The following is an 18,156-nucleotide window of genomic DNA, read 5'->3' as shown; positions in this document are numbered from 1 at the left end:
ATCGCGATGTTGGAAGACAGAGGCTATGATGTAGTCTTCAGTAAGGGAAAGGTTTTCCTTAGACACATCATCACCAGACAGGTGAAGTAGATTGGTTCACGGGTCAAGAACCTGTATGCTCTTGAGGTTCAAGATGCATGCAAAGCCTTGAGCAGCGAGGCAACTGATGGAGACTTGGTGGTTGAGAGGGAGCGTATATTACCTCTCAACATGCAGAGCCAGAAGAAGCCTCAGACTATTGTGGAGGAGCCACGACTGGTGCAGCAGCTTCAGGAGGTTGTGGAGGAGCCACAACAAGGGAAGCTGAGAGGAGATCGAGTAGAGACATCTACTGTTGGCATTATGATTCTGGTATGGCTCTATGTTACAGGTGTTGTACTTGATGGCAACTCTCTTAAGTGGCAATGCTCTGTTCAGGCTCTCAAAATGTGGGAAATTAAGAGGTACGCAGGTGAATGGTTCAAAAGGTGCGGACCCGCAGGTACACCGGCCAGGAAGTGCGTACATACTCGCAGGTACACCATGTAAAAGGTGCGGACCCCAGTTCACTCACTTCAAGGCAGAGAAGCGTGCTCACGTGGGGTTTTTTATGTTTGGCCCGTGGTATTTAACCCGCCGTTCTTGTTTCTATGGTTTTGGCCCGTGGTATAGGATCTAATTTAGCCCCGGTTTGGATTCCTTGTATTGGTTATTGATGGTTTTGTCCCATGGTGTGAATGAGGGCTTGACTATAAATAGGGAAGGAGATCACTTGGCCAAAGCATATTTTTGCAAATTGAATATCTTAAGATCTGAAATATTGGGTTATCGGTTTAAAAGCTTGATCTATATAAAAGTGAAGTTGAAAGTGAATCTATGAAGAGTGATCTCTCGGGCGCATGATCAGATCTGGGCATCTGACTATTTGTGGTACACTGGTGAACTGCCAATTTGGCCCTAATCAGAGGTTCGCAGGTAATTAACTGTGCAAGTGCGGAGGTACGCAGAGCAGAAACAGGCGCAGTGCGTGGGTACGCAGAGCAGAAGAAGGCGCAGTGCGTGGGTACGCAGAGCAGCAGAAGGCGCAGTGAGTGGGTACGCAGTGCGATAGAAGGTTCAAGTGCGGAGGCACAATAAAGATACGCGGCGCGACAGAAGCCGCAGGTGCGGAGCTACAGTAGAGGTATGCGGCGCGATAGAAGCCGCAGGTGCGGAGCTACAGTATATGTACGCGGCGCGACAGAAGGTGCAGGTGCGTAGATACACAGTGCAGCAGAAGGCTCTCTGCGGGTATACGCAGGGGAGCAGAAGGTGAAGTGCGGAGCCACGCAGGCCAGATAAAGAAAAACTGCGGATCTGTCTTAAGACTTTTGTTGGCTGAATTTTTCTATTGATAAGGTGTTCTGGGTTTAGTTTACTGTTATTGTTGATCTGGTTACTGCAGTTGACTGTATGATTTACATGTACTTGATGATCATTTGATGTTTATGGATCCAGTTTGAAAATTTATGAAAAGTGGTCCTTGAAAGAAAAGAAGTAGGGGGTTGTAGCTCCCTTCCAGGAGAGACTGGAAAACGAGAGAGAGTTGTAGCTCTCTACATCTTGTAGCCTGCGTACTGGTAAAGGACTGCACCAGTACAAAATCATTGTAAAAGGAGTTTCTAATTTGAAAGAAGATAGAGACATATTGCAGCAGGTGGTTTTCACCCACATTGGGTTTCCACTTTATATCTGGTGTTCTTTGGTGTGTCTATCTGTTTTTCTTGTTCATGCTCATTATTTTATGGTACTGACATGCAAAAATAATTCAAAGTATAAATAAGGAAGATTTATTAAAAGAACTTGATAATACAGATTCACCCCCCCTCTCAGTATTATTTCCAACATCTACTCATCCAGAGACCTCCAGTAGCGGGAAACTTCGAGCCAGGTGGGCTGAGGGATTGCATGTAGCCATACCTCCAGGTAGGAGGTGGGGTGATATGGATTTATTGTCCCAAGGAGGAGGGGCAGGATCCTTGAGGTACCCAACCTCTTGGATGAGACCTTGCTACGGGAGCCCCAGATGTGTAGTAGCAGGAATTGACTGATTGGGTAGAGACAGATGCGGATGGAGCGGCAAAGAGAGCGATAGTGCAGGGAATCCCAGGACAACGCATAGCTAGCAGGCTGCAACAATGCGAGAGGCACACGTGTTTTTCACAGTGCTAGGTGGCACAGAGAGGTGTGAAATGGTGCGATATGCATGGAGATGTTGCAGTAGCGCAGATGTCAGAGAGGGAGCACTTGTTAGTAGCAGGTAGAGCTTTAGCATCAGAGGGTGTTTCTATCCCAATAGGGAGGTCATTTGTGAGGTGCAGTGCAGATGCAATGCTAGGAGATAGAACCAGCAACAGCACGGATGCAGTCAGAGATCAAAGTGACAGAGGCTAGAGCAGTCAGATACTGAAGAGCACAGAGATGCAGAGTTTCAGTCGACAGAGGCAATAGCAGTCAGAGACTTTGATAACAGAGCAAGTGGACCGGCCATATGTGTTACATGGAGAACGTTCCAGAGTTACAAGATCGGGTTTGAGAGGAAGAATTTCTTGTTGAGAGGGAGTGTTGAAAAGTGTGCAACAAGAAATGCTTGTTGAGAATGCAACAAGATGATGGAGCTTAGTGAAAAGAGTCGCCTTCACTAAGTGGGCCCGCAGGCAAATTATGGTGCAAGTTCTATTTTTGATCCTAGCAGGGATGATCACAGTATGAGTGATCACAGTGTGGGTGATCATAGTGTGGGTGATCACAGTGTGGGTAACCACAGTGCGAGTGATCACAGTGTGAGTGATCAAAGTCTATTTTTAGACTAGCTCTCAAAAAACAGAAAAGTCAAATATTATTGTCTCATAATAATATTTGGACTATAAACTTGATCTTATTCTCTTGGAGCACTTCAGGATGAGCTACGGATGTGGTACATGCAGATCCCAGAGGGAAATACGTGGTTACCTATGGGATGACTAATATTTGCATGCAGGACTTTAGTTAGAACTCAAGTGAGTTGAGTTTAGTGGACTGGAGGTGCAGTTGATGGAGTTGTGTTCAGTTTAGCCTTGTTAAACTAGTTGTGTTTAGTCTAACTGATCAATAGACTAGAGATGAGTTGGGTGAATTAGTTATTAATTAATTCACAAGTTATTAACTCATAATGCAACTATAGAATACATCAGTTAACTCAATTGCATTTCAGTGCATGTTCAGTTCAGCAGGGACAAGTGTTAGAGGATCAGATTGCTATCAGTTGTGACTATAGTTGTGCATGATGATTTGCAAAATCTGAGGGATTGAGTATGCCAATGAATTGGCCAATATCAAGAATTGTAGCCTGTGCTCACGTCCAACAGAGTGTGAGTGATTATTTGCAGGTCAAATACGAGTTTGGTAAGCCATTCTCATCAGTTCTTGAGCAGGTATTGAGCTGGAGAGGCAGGCAAGCAGTGGAATAGATTTGGAGATCAGATATGAGCTGTATTGTGTGTAACATGTGGAGCTGGTACTGGATTGCTTGTGATAAGCATTGTACTTTGTAATGTTACATGATTCAATCAATATAATATACAGATAGTGTGGGGTTTTTAGCGAGATGCTTTCCCCGGGATACATACTGTGTTTATGAGTTTGATTGAAGCTTCTATGTGTGCCTGTGAATGTTTCTGCTTCTGTAAATTGATGATCAACGTAGAGGAGGTTATGTATTATGCATGTTCCGCTTATAAGTGTATAATCAGGATAATCTCTGTGAATATGTGTCATATTATTCAAAATTTCTACAATGTATGAGTTGGCTAGGGGTCCATTATTGTAGAATTTTCCTGACTTCTCAAGCCCATAGGTGTCTAGATACATTCTCCTAGAGGATAGAATGAACCTATATAATCTCACCCTATCAAGAGAAAAGGGGCTAGATCCATCCAAATCCAGTTATATCTAGATCTAGAGAGTCTGATATACCATGAGGGCTCTACTAATTTGTGAGGTTATCCTTTGCTAGAGGGGGAGACTAGGATTGCATGTTGGAGAGGAGGACTTATTACTGAAGGTATACCAATAAATTTTTATCCACTTGATTATTTTATGAAAATATACGATTTCACTTCTCTACATGATATGTTTATCATGCTAGTGTTTCTATTTTATTCACGCTAATCTTCCCTCTGCCGAAGGAAAACTTGTCATGTTTGGTTATGTTTGTGTGTTGGATTTTTTGTTCAAGATTGCTAGGAGCAAGATCTTCGGGAAGAAGTAGGTTCTTAGCTTAAGGCCCTAGATCGAACATCCATAACCAACATGTGAGGGTTAATGTTCCTTTCCTCAAGTTATTTGTTTGAGATGTTATGCATGAATGTAATTGACATTTAGGGTTTTCATTGATCTTTTCATGCACATTTGTCTGGTGAGTCTCAAGCAAGGCTCACAGAGTAATAAATCCTTGTGATTGGGTGTTTTTTATCACAACAAAATTAGTGAATATACTAGGGAGTATACCCTAGTGTTTCCAATCTCCTCTTTTGCTTACTATTTTGGTTTTCTATTGGTTTTTAAGTTTTCTTTGTTTCTTTTTAACCTGATCTAGGTCTGTTTCAGTCTTATTAGCTTTATATCTTATTAGATATGGATTACATCCGAGCTTTAAAGTCATATTATTCAAATGGAATTGGATCCGAGTTCATTACAGAGTTCTATACAACATTGGCACTGGTTTCCCTGTGTAAATCCAAGCCACTGGCTTTGGTTTTCCATTGCTTAACCCATGCCAATCTTCTTAAATTGAGTTTTCAAAGGGCCATAGAATGCAAAAAACACTATTTTTTCTCGAAATTGTTTCTAGGATTTTTCTTGCAAACCCTAGGGAGTCTATTGTTTGAGAAGACACCATTAGGAACCTCTTTTGTGATTGATTTTTTATGATTCCTTTCATACTAAAAAGAGGAAAAAGAAAAACTAGTTTTTGCAAAGGTCCTTGTTTGATGCCTTTTTAGTATGTTCTGATTTGCATCTTTTTTCCAAAGCTTAGATATATTATCTATCATTTTTATAGGTTCATATCCGCATCAAATTGTTAGACTCTCTCATAAAACAATAATAAATCCAAAAATAAATAAATAAATTAAATATTCCAAGTTAGGAATTTGTGCCTAACTCTTGGGTTGTTCCTCTAAGATAGGAGTTAGTTTAGGTAACTCCTATATTGGTGTGTGTCTGGTGAGAAATTATCTCAACCAAAGGAGAAATTATCTCAACCAAAAGTGTCTAAGATAGCACGCACTATCTTGAGAACATTGTCTCTCATCTATTTATTTGTAACACTATATTCAATTATTTTAGTGATGAATGAAAATGTGAGAGAGGAAGCATGAGGCTGAACCTTTTTCCGCCAATATTTTGTCTGGTTTTTATGTTTTCTTTTCTGTAATTTGTCTGAGTTAATCTCATTTTCAATATGTGGTATCAGAGCCCTTATGGCCTCATCCATGGCCCTTCGAGTTCGAGGGAGTATGCGTGTTTGTTGAGTGTACTGTTGTTTAGTTTGTCCATCAACACGGACTTCTGGACATCTTGAATGCGTTGTGTGTGCGTTAGATCTTACTTTGAATTCTGTGCAAACTGGTCTCACATACATCTGATGTTGGTGCTGGAATTTCTACCTCCTGAATGTGTTTCATTTCGAAATTTTTAGTTGTTGCTTCTGAGATCTGCAATTTTGCCTTTCCCAACACTCTTGACCACTCTACCAGCTAGCATCTATGAAGATGCACACCATTTGAATTTGATTGTTCCCCATTTAGATCCTGCAGCAGTGCGATGCAGTAAAGCGCTGAAGGTCGTGACTGCTTGTTGTGAGCATGGAGAGCCTGTAGCTGAATTGGATCATGTGAACCTGCTGCGTTGTATAGCCTATGTTCACAATATGCTCATTCGTTGTGTTGAGCAGATGGTGGAAGTCTCGTGTTGCTATCGACTTGTGAGGAGACATCTTGATAACAAAAAATCAGTAGGAAGAGGAGAGGTCCGTTCTTTGGCACCAGAGAGGTAATTGGAGCACAGAGATGTGAGGATTGTGAGTAATTGAGCTTATAGAGCCAAAGATTGAATTGACGTGTATATGAATCAGGCTTCCCTTGTTGCAATGGCATTCGGGCTTTGCGCAAAATGCGGATGAATGGAGTGCAATAGTGTTCCTTTGCTCTGTAGCCCAACTGGTTTTTTTTCCACCATTGGAAAACCTGCAAAGCCTCCGCTGCCTGGTCACCAGCCTTGAGATAATCAACCTTGTAAGTCGGCTTGATAGAAAAATCCCATCGTTGCTTGGTGTTGCCATCAAGAAATTCGTTGTCATCATTTTTCCTTCGAAATCATTCAAACGGTCGCTTTGAGAGCAGTCCAAATTCATCATTAATGGTCGAGGCTCGAGGTTTCCATTGCTAACGAGAAGGATAGGAAACAGTTCTATTTGTTTTTTTCCTTGCAGATTTGACTGCGAAGATTCTGACAGTGTTTTTTCGATGATCGCATCAAGGCTGAGGAGTAGCACCCCAAACAAGTGCAGTTGAACTCCCATTGCTTAAATATTCGACATCTCTGAGTAAAAGACCCATGATTTCTTCGTTTCAGTTTGAGCATGTACCTACAGCAAACAAATATGTTTCTGACACAGATCAATCATTTGAAGGAAGCTCAGCCGAAGCATGGTGGATCTGCTATGCTCAGAAAGTTCGAGATTCTTTTTCATCTAGCTTGCCAGAAGGATATTAGCCGTGAGTGATATAGAGGTCACTCAATTCTACGCTTGAGGTCTCAGAACCAAATTTTTTCAATATCTATGTAGATATCCCTTTTCACTGATAGCAGATCACACAAACCTTGGGCTTGCTTTGTTGATCAAGAACCGGTGTTGATTTTTATGAACAACAGATATAGTAGCATTATTTTTTGGATTGTTGAATCCTGTCTTTAACTACCTTGCATTTGTGGTGGTATCATTAGCTGCAGATACTGTGCTTCTCTTATAACCTTCAATTGTGCTATCTCGATTGGCGATTGGTGATCTGGCAACTCAACACTTTGCAGATATAGATATTTCTGTGCAGAAACACGAAGGCACACCCAATGCATGAAGCATGTGGAGCCAACTAGCGAAACAGAATTCCAAAAATATCGACCATCATTTTGCACAAAGTTCTTTATAGCCTGAGAATCACATGAGGACTAGCCAAGGTGTGAAAGCATGAAGCCGAGTTCTGCTCTTGGTGTGGCTACTGTAGTGTCCTGAGCGTTTGTTTGTGCATTGAGCCAGCGTGGGATATGGTTAAGTGATATTTCAACAAGTGATAAATTATTTTTTATTTTTGGGAGTAATAAGGTGATAAAGTGTGTTTTTTAGGAGAGATAAGGAGTGGATAAAATCATTTATTTGTAATGGAGAGATAAGGTAAATTTTATTTTGTAATTTTGGAGCAATAAGTGTGCATTTTTTAAGTTTGGAGTGGCAAGTGAGATTCTTTTATAAAGTAAGGGATTATTTCCCTGTAATGGAGTGATAAGGATTGAGTTTTCTTTCTTTGTAAGTTTGAAGTGATCGGATTTTCAAAGCAAAGCTCATTGATGTAGGAGGTTGCGTTAGGTCTTTGAACGCATTTTCTTCCAAATTTGTGAGTGTCAAATTATCATTGTTTGAGAAAGATTTCATGGCAATGTTGTAAAAGATGAAAGGTTGATGATCTCAATACTCAATAAAGACATATTATTTGTGGTGTTGATGTGTCCTAGATCCGCCCGAAATTGAATAAGGGGATCTTAGGTACACCATGTGTATTTGTGATCGCAAGTGTTTTTATGGCTTCATGTTGTTGCCTATGAGTTGTGTCTAGTTTTGACACATAAATGATCACATTTACCACACACATAAATTTCAATGCAAGCAAGCACAACACTTGTAACAGAATAGCACCAAGGAAGGATAATTAAGCTGAACACATGCATTTGCGTCACTACAACAAATAATCAAAGTTTTCAACATCGACATTCTACTTCAACAAACAAATTCAATCAAGTTAATGATTTTGTAAACTTCAACGTTTCAAAGCAAAGTCTACATCAACATTGTTGAACTTGTAATCAAACTCAGATCACATTGAATTGTAAGGGTGCATTCTCGGTTGAAACCGACACCCAAGTCTTGAATTGAGTCAAATTGAATTCATTGTAGTGAATCATTGAAATCATTGTAAGCTTTTTTGGGTGCATTTTCGACAGTGTTCGACACCCTTCCTTTAAAGCACAATTAAGTGAGTCCATGAGTTTTAACTCCAAATGAAACAAGCAACAAGTTCACATCTCCTGCAAGCGAGCGTGAGTATTCATTCAAGCAATTTGTGTCAAAACTGTACAAGGTTCAAACCTTCAAGTGAGCCAGAGTGAAGATCATTAAAACAACCATCAAAGCAACCAAACAAGTTCAACTCTAACACCAATCAAGCAAGTTGAGATCGACATCAAGCGAGCGTGGCTATTCCTTCAAGTGAGCGTGAAGTCATTAAGTAAGGCAAGTGAGCATTCATGCAAATACGATCATCATCAAGTGAGCGTGAATTCCAGAGTTTAAGTAAGAAAGTTCTACAACTCTAGCAAGTGTTCCCAGCAAGTGCAATAAGAAACAAATCAAGCGAGCATGCCATTCAAGTCCCATAGCAAGCGAGCCTGTCATTCAAGTAACAAAATCAAGTGAAACAGTTCAAAGCACGACATCTACGACAAGAGAGCCTGACTTCAAGTGAGCAAGTTCAGATGGCGCAACATATTCAGTGGTTAAACATTCTTCACAGTTTGATCATCTCCAGTGATGAAGACATGGTGCACATCAGCAAAGAAACTCTTGCTGATCTTTCACGGCATCTACAACAAACACATGAAACCATTGAGTTTCTTCAACTAGAGTCGCAACTACAAAGAGATGAGCTGCAACAAAAGAGTGCTTCTTCCAAGTCATTCAACCATACAGATGAAGATAAAGATGTTGATTCCAAATAACTCATCCAAACAACTTCCAGTGTTGAATTTGTTCATGATCAAAATCAAATTTCTTCCAAACCCATCATCAAGCCCTGGGAAGAGATTCAAAATAACAAGAATCGACGAGGCTTAGGATATGTCACTGATGACACCAACTTACCTATCCCAGATTATTCCAAGCCAATTAAGTTTGTGAGTGCATGATTTCTTGAACAACTCATCTCAGAAGGTTCTGAGAAAATTGCAGACAAACAGAATTGCATGCAACCTGAAGTTCATGTCCAACCGAAATGCTCTCATTGTCAAAGAGCCGGTCATATGGAAGATCAATGTTTTGATCTCCATCTGTGTTGCCATTGTAGCAAGCCTAATCATTCCTTAGAAAAATGTCGCAACCAATAAAAATCAGCCAGATTGAAGATACATTATGAATGGATTGATCCTTGGGAATGGTCATCCACAGTCAAACGATTGTCTCAGTTCTACAACGAACTACAATCACACATAGTGCAGCCAGCAGTGAACAGATGATGGTACTCTCATGCAGTTGAATGTACAACAGTGAAACTCTCCTACACCTGAAGGGGGGGAGTTCAAATATATTTTGGAGAAGATTGTCTCTCCTTTCAGTTGACAAAGGGGGGAAAATGTCAATGAAATTGACAAGTGGTTGTTAGACTGAAAGTCTCGACAACATCGGCGAAGTAGCCAGAGGGCATCTTCATCAGCTAGTGGGCATTTGTCATCAGCCGTGAGCATCAAAAAATTCACCAGTGGGCGATCGACAGCCAAAGCAGCAGTGAGCAGCTTTCATCATAACAAAAGCAACATTGAGTTGTTTTTCGACATCTTCAGCCAGTGGGCAATCATCATCAGCAAACACGCCAGTGACACGGATGCTGTTTTCAAACAAAGGACAGTTGGATCCTTTTGCGGCTTGGAACATGATGGAGTTGTCAAGCAACATTCAGAGATGAATCAGGCATGCAGCTGATTCATGTTCTCTTCAGATTTGAGTTTTTTCCAGCATCCAGTTTTGGCGGTTTTTTCAGGCAATGTTTTTGAGGATCAACATGAGAACTTGAAAGATGGTTCTCGTTCTTATTTTTGGATTTATCATTGAGGGGGGGAATGTTAGACTCTCTCATAAAACAATAATAAATCCAAAAATAAATAAATAAATTAAATATTCCAAGTTAGGAATTTGTGCCTAACTCTTGGGTTGTTCCTCTAAGATAGGAGTTAGTTTAGGTAACTCGTATATTGGTGTGTGTTTGGTGAGAAATTATCTCAACCAAAAGTGTCTAAGATAGCACGCACTATCTTGAGAACACTGTCTCTCATCTATTTATTTGTAACACTATATTCAATTATTTTAGTGATGAATGAAAATGTGAGAGAGGAAGCATGAGGCTGAACCTTTTTCCGCCAATATTTTGTTTGGTTTTTATGTTTGCTTTTCTGTAATTTGTCTAAGTTAATCTCATTTTCAATACAAATCTGATTTAGCACATCTATTTTGAGTTAGATCTACTCAAATTTTTAATTTTAGTGCCTTAATCAAAGTTGTCTTGCTTTGCTTTCATTGCTTTTGGGAGTACCTTTTCCCCTTATTGTTTGTGGTTATGCAAATATAGATCTGAGAGGTTTGGTTGAGAATTTTAGATCTATTCACTTTATCAGATTTGAATGGTTATCTTTTTTGTTTTTTTCCATACTTCTCTAGTCTTGGCCTTGAATTATGGTTTCATTTTTTTACTATTGTAGTTCAATATTGCTAGTTGGTTTTGTTGTCTTCATTGGACCAAAATCATAAAAATTTCTTTACGCTTCCTCTTTATGTTTATAAGTTTTTGATAGATTTATTTTAGTGACATTTTTGGTTTCAAATCCAAGTTTATGATTTTGAGTGCTTGGTGTTCTTGCTTGATTTTTCTTTGAGATCTTTTTGAGTGTCATCTTGAGTTGTTTTTTGGGTCGGTTTCTATTATAAATTTAGCGAATTTTAGAGTGGAAATTTAGAGTGTGTGACGTTGTTTTCTTTCATCTGAAATGGAAAAGAATTTCTTCCCTTATGTCGCTAGAGTTCATTGAATTAAAAAAGGAAAAAAAATGCATTTCCATATAGCTTGCATTAGGTTTGTGTCTTGAGTCTTTACACACCATTTCAATTTGCACACGCTTCTTGTTGAGTAAATAAAAACCATTACATTAATGCTTAATAAAATCAATTCAAGACTTTTACATTTCATTGGTAGCACACCAACAATAGCTTGGGATAGGGTCTTAGAATAGGGTCTAACATCTTGTGGTAGGGAGGGAAAATCCATTTGTGTGGCACTTTTCCTAGGAAGCCCTTTTTAGGGTTAATCACAGGGTCACATAAGGGCTAGCGAGTAATATATCCCACTTTGTCGATATTGGTGTCATTGATCTACACATATTACTTGGGGAATCACTTGAGAGGAGTATGAATCTCTTTGAGCAATATCTTAAGGGGCTTCAGGTGTATTTTCCTTGCCCTTGCTTGTAGACCCAATTGAATATTGTCCCCCCAGGTTAGGTTGTTGTATGTGGTAGCTCTAGTGGCTATAATCTTAGGTGTCTTAGATGATTGACGACAAGTAGGATGTCCTTGCTATAACTTGGGCAAGCATTGGTCACACTCACTCAGACCTCCAGGGGGTACCCCATGGCTAATAACAATGCTTGTTGTTGAGAAATCTGTTGGCATTATGGTACATGTGTTGTCCTTGATGGCAACCCACATACAGGTCAGTTCAGAATTGATAAAGGGAAACTCACATTGTAACAGGTCTATTAAGAGGCAACAAAGTAATTTTACATAAGAATAGGATGGTGGGACAAAGGATTACAGATCAAAATCAAGAAATTATGAAAAAGAATGGTTTAAGTTGTATATGCTATTTACCCTAGTCCAAGTAGCATATACACGCGAGTACGTAGCATAAAAGGAGTGTATACGTATGCAAGCAGTTTCAGAGAAAGAAAAGTGCATATGGGATGGAAAATTAAGGTTATAGAATACCAAGGGTCCATACCATGGTATTAGCCCACATTATTGAGCGGAATAACGGTTACTTGATCCTGTCTAAGAATACTACAGGTTCTAAGTGTTGTTTTGGTACGAGGTATTAAAAAAGGCTCTAAGTATATAAGGAGGAGAAGAACAAATGGCTAAGTGTGAAAGTGAAAGGGTTTTACATGAATACTTCTATCTGAAGTATATTTTTGGTTGTAAGGGCTATGGTTATGATATAGATTTAAAATATCTTGTGCACCCTTGGATAAAATGTTGGATCAGGATCATGAGACCTGAAATGAATTATCATTGTATGATCTGATAATGGATAGTCTAGATCTGATTGCTAATTCATGTTTTATCCTTTATATGCTATGATCTGGGTATATCTGAAGTCTGGAATAGCTGCGAAGTTATAAGTTATTATTTGTAGATCTATACGCTAGTTTGCCTTAGTGAAGGCGCGTATACACGCTGGTTCGGCACTTCCAAGTAGCGTATGCAAAAGAAAAGCTTATTGTTTAGAGATGACTGATCTATCTGATCAATGTTGTTGTTTTACTAATGTTTGTCAATGATGTCTTCATTAGATCTGAAAATAAAACTGATTGTATAAGGAGATTGAGTCTGGTTGATTGATTTATTGAGTAAGAAGGGTGATCTTTGTTGTTATTTGTTTAGAACTCTATAATATGACATTAGATATTTAGAATGTCACTGGTTGGTATAATTTTTGGTTCAAAGGTTTTGTGATTCAGTATCTTTAGATGTATATTCAAGTTGGGTTACAGAAAGTAGCGTATACATGTAGGTTGGCTTCATTGAAGTAGCGTATACATTTTGACATATGATTTTGAGGTTGCAATTGGTTCTGTTTGTTGATGTAGTGTTCTAGGTTTAGCTCTATGTTCTAGTGATAATGATCTGACTGTTCAGATTGAATGATTGTTGATAGATGTAGTTGTATTTGATGGGTGTATTGCAATGGTGATTTATTTCGAGCTTAAATGTTATTGAAGGGTATAGTATGAAAATCTGATGAAACATGGCCTACATATTACATTAATGTGTACAAGGAGTATCCAGTCTAAAAATTTATAAAACGTGGTCCCTAGAGGAAGAGTGAAGGTAGTAGCCTTCTGTAGGTCGGCGCCCACGTACTGGTAAACTTATCAGCCAGTACAAGAGCTAGGGGGTTGGAGCTCCCTTCCAGTAGAAGCTGGAAAATGAGTGAAGGTTGTAGCCTTCAGTAGGTAGATGCTTGCGTACTGGAAAAACTCTGCACCAATACAAAACTCATAAACATATTTTATAATAAGAATATTGAAGATTGAGACGACAACAACAGTGGTTTTTTCCTACATTGGGTTTCCACCTGAAAAATCATGGTGTTCATGTTTGCTACTTATGTGTGTCGATTTATTCTATTTTTACTGCATATGTCTATTTCCTAGTAAATACATCACATTTTGATTTAAGTTCAACAGACAATGAATTAGTTATTTTACTAGTTTATTATATATATGCTGGTTCCATTCATTATAGTCGCAGACATACGCTGTTTGGTTTCTGTAAAATAGTGTATACAATTTGAAAAGGAAAAAATATTATTCTGAAAGTTTAAATATTGATTCACCCCCCCTCTCAGTATTTTTCCCAACAATTGGTATCAGAGCAGGTCCTTCAGAAGAACCTTGATCGCTTGAAGGAACATCTCTCAAGATGAGCAATCATGAAGGAATGGGATCTATCAAACCACCAATATTCAACGGAAATAACTTAACATTTTGGAAGACAAGAACCAGAGCCTATATTCAGTCACTTGGAGCTGATGTTTGGGCAATTGTGGAAGGAGGATACCAATATCCAGCAATAGTCCCCACAGATCTAGCAAAAAAGAAAGCATATGAAAACAATGCCAAAGTTGTCAATGCATTATTGGGAAGTCTATCAGAATCAGAATTTGTCAAAGTCATGCAGCTTAACACAACCAAAGAAATATGGGACAAAATCATTCAGAGCTACGAAGGAGACTCCCAGGTAAAACAGGCTAAGATCCAAACTCTCAGAATTCAATATGAAACTCTCAAGATGCATAGTGATGAAAGTATTACTAGTTAACTTTTACGATTAGATGAGATTGTAAATGTATGAATAATCTAGGTGAAGAAATAAAGGAGGCTACAATAATAGAGAAAATTTTAAGATCTCTATCTTCTAAATTTGAGTCAAAAGTATCTGCCATTGAAGAGAAGCAAGATCTACAATCTGTTACTATTGTTCAACTTCATGGAATTTTAATTGCCTTTGAAATGAGGAAAGGAGGTCCATAAGAAATCAGAGAAGCCAAAGCCTCTGCAAAGGGAAAAGAAAAGGAAGATCTCAAGGAATCAGGATATATATCAGAAGAAGACGAGGTAAATTTTGTGAAGAAACTTCAACTGGGTACCGAAAGATTCAAAGGTAAGATTCCCTTCAAATGTTTTGCTTGTGGTGTAGTTAGTCATTATGTTGCCAAATGTCATAAAGATAACCATGACAAAGGAAAGGATTCTGCAACAGGTAATGGGAAACAATTTATTAATAAAAGAAGTTATTATATTCATGAAGATAGTGATGGCTTGTCTAATAGTGAGGAAGGTGAATTTGAACAAGATATTAAACTAGTCATGGCTTATGAAAATGATGCGTTTATGGATGCCTTAGAAGAAGAAGATTTTCTTGAAGAAATCACTCATCTTAAAATATGTTTGGAAGAAAATAATATGGTCATAGACACTTTGACACATAAACTCACTGAAAGGGAAAAGCACAATGAGAAATTAGAATGTGTAGTAGTGAGTCTAAGAAAAGAACTTGAGAAGACAAATATCTGAATCTTATATTTGCTAAAGGATTAGAAACCTTAGATGAAATCATCAAGGTTCAATGTTATCCTCTTATAAAGACTGGTCTTGGATACACTGGAGAAGCATCCCAACCAGAAAAGCCTTCAGCCATCACCAGAAGCTATCTTGATGCAACAAAAACCAGTGAACAATGCATCAATCCTCAACAAAAGCCTAAAGGTACTCCCCATGTAAATCATTCTCATTTTACTCCAAAGGTGAACATCAATAGAAGCACCAACCAAAAGGTGAACAATACCAAAATATTTTATGATAAAAAAAACTTCTTCTTTAATGGACAATGTTCTTCATGCCATAAATTTAGTCATAAGGCTTCTCAATGTGTTGCTTACAAAAGTATCATGACTAGAGAAGCAAGAAAATAAAGGAGCATGACCGAAATCAAGAAGAGCTCTTATAATATCTTTTCTCCTCTTGAAGAAGAAATTGAATGTTCATTTTGCAGTAACTTTGGTCATGAAGAGTACGAATGCAGGAGCAAATTTTGGCCAACATATCAAAAGGAGTAAACATCATTCAACTCCAAAGTATGGAAAAAGAAGGAACAACAGTTAGAAAGATGTTGCATAGCTCTATTTGCAAAAGGACAAGAAAATCAGTGGTACATTGATAGTGGATGCTCAAAACACACGACAGGTGATAAAGATAAACTCATTTCATACAATGCTTTAGAAAAGAAAAGAAAGTCTCTTTTGGAAATGACACACCAGTTGGCATTAAGGGTAAAGGTTCTGTTTATCTAAAATAAAAGGTTAAAGATTGAAATGTTATGTATTTTGATGGTTTAAAGCATAACTTATTGAGTGTTAGTCAAATGTCTGATCAAGGAAATGAAGTTGTGTTTTGATCAAAAGAATGTGTGGTTCATGAGATTGACATAGGAAAGATCATAATCAAAGGTACAAGAACTCCAAGCAATCTATATATACTAAAAGGAGGTCAAGAATAATGTTATCTAAGAAAAACAGAAGAGAATTGATTATGGCACAGAAGATTGGGACATCTATGTTTTTCTCAAATAAGAAAATCATGTAGGCTCAAGGCGGTTCGTGATCTTCCAATTATCATCATCCCAGAAAATACCATCTGTAAACCATGTCAATTCGGTAAGAAAACTAGAGTTCAATTCAATGCCAAAGAAGGATCAGCAAGTAATCCTCTTGAACTCATTCATACTGATTTGTGTAGGCCAATAAGGAAAAAGTCACCTCGTGGAGAAGAATACTACATTTTATTCATTGATGATTTTTCTAGAATGTGATGGATTGGTTTACTAAAAGATAAAGATGAAGCATTTGAAAAGTTTAAAGTATTCAAAGCTTTAGTTGAAAATGAATTAGATCTAAAAATAAAATGTCTCATATCTTATTGGGAGGAGAATTCATATCAGATAATTTTTTTGAATTTTGTGAACAACATGGAATAAAGAGACAATTCTATGTTGCCAAAACTCCTCAACAAAATGGCATGGTGGAAAGAATGAATAGAATAGTTCAACAAATGGCTCGAGCTATGCTTGATGAGTCTGGAACTCCTGATACCTTCTGGGGTGAAGTTGCACATACTGCAGTAAATATTCTCAACAAAGCTCATGTACGTGTAAATAGTGATCAAACTCCATATGAACTTTGGTATGGTAAGCCTCCCATTGTAAAACACTTTAGAGTTTTTGGAAGCAAATGTTTCATCAAAAAGACCGATGAAAAACTTGGTAAGTTTGAACCTAAAGTAGACAAAGGAATATTTCTTCGTTATTCTTCTGGAAGTAAAGGATACAAATGCTATAATAATAGACTTCAAAAAACTGTTGAATGCATTGATGTTGTAATTGATGAATCATGTAGAAATCCGAAATAAGAGACATCAACAAAGGAATATGATAATAATGAAGACGGTGAATGATTTACCATATCAAATCAAAATAATATAGAGGAATAAACCACTGAAACATCATAATAAAAACACTTGATGGGGAAAAGGCTTCATCCAGCTATATTTAAAAGAATCATCCAGAATCTCAAATTCTTGGAGAAAAAGGGTCTAGAGTACAAACAACGAGAACTCTTGTAGGATATTCTAGTTATCTAGCATTATTATCCTCCATATAACCACAAAATGTAAATGAAGCTAGCAGAGATGAATGTTGGATTAAGGTCGTGGATGAATAGCTTGACCAAACTGAAAGAATGATACTTGGGAACTAGTTCCTAGAACTCATGATAAAAATGTTATAGGAACAAAATGGATATTCAAGAATAAGTTGAATGAAAATGGAGAGGTGATTAGGAACAAAGTAAGGCTTGTTTGTAAAGGGCATGCTCAACAAGAAGGTATAAACTTTGAAGAAACTTTTGCACCTATTTCTAGACTTGAAGCCATAAGAATGTTTCTTTCTCTTTCAAGTTTTCGAAAATTCAAAGTTTGTCAAATGGATATAAAATCTGCATTTCTTAATGGAGATTTAGAAGAAGAAGTATACGTTGAAAACCTAGAAGGATTCATTCTACGAAATGATGCAAATCTTGTATGCAAACTCAAAAAGGCTTTATATGGACTAAAACAAGCTCCGAGGGCATGGTATTATCATCTTGACAAATATCTTCAACAACAAGGTTTCATAAAAGGATTTGTAGACAACAACTTATATACACAAAATGAGAATGATAAACTGCTAATTATTTTTGTTTATGTTGATGATATCATCTTTAGCACTAATGAAGAATTTATGAGTCAAAACTTTGCTTTTGTTATGCACCAAGAATTTGAAATGTCTTCACTTGGAGAACTAACCTATTTTCTTGGTTTACAAGTGCAACAAAAAAAAGATGACATCTTTCTTTCATAGACTAAATATCGCAAGCAGATTCTGAAGAAGTACAAAATGGAAGATTCCAAACTAGTATGCACTCCAAGACTAAGCACATACCCATTAAGTACCACTTTCTACGAGAAAAAATGCTTGAACAAAAGGTTAAATTGGAGTATGCTCCCTCCAAAGAATAGGTTTCTAATATATTTACCAAACCTCTTTCCAGAGAAACATTTGAATATCTCAGACAAAAGCTGGGAGTTGTTTCTGCCTCATCCTGCTGTTAAAACTAGTTTTCAGAGGAATGTTTCCTATACACGGATTTCATGAAGCAGAGTCGCGTATATACGCGAATTTTTGTGCCT

The sequence above is a fragment of the Pinus tabuliformis genome, chromosome 8, assembly GCF_031772625.1.
Source record: "Pinus tabuliformis cultivar Carrire ecotype Pingquan chromosome 8, CPIR1, whole genome shotgun sequence".
NCBI lineage: Eukaryota > Viridiplantae > Streptophyta > Pinopsida > Pinales > Pinaceae > Pinus > Pinus tabuliformis.
Note: the sequence above shows the minus strand (reverse complement) of the source record.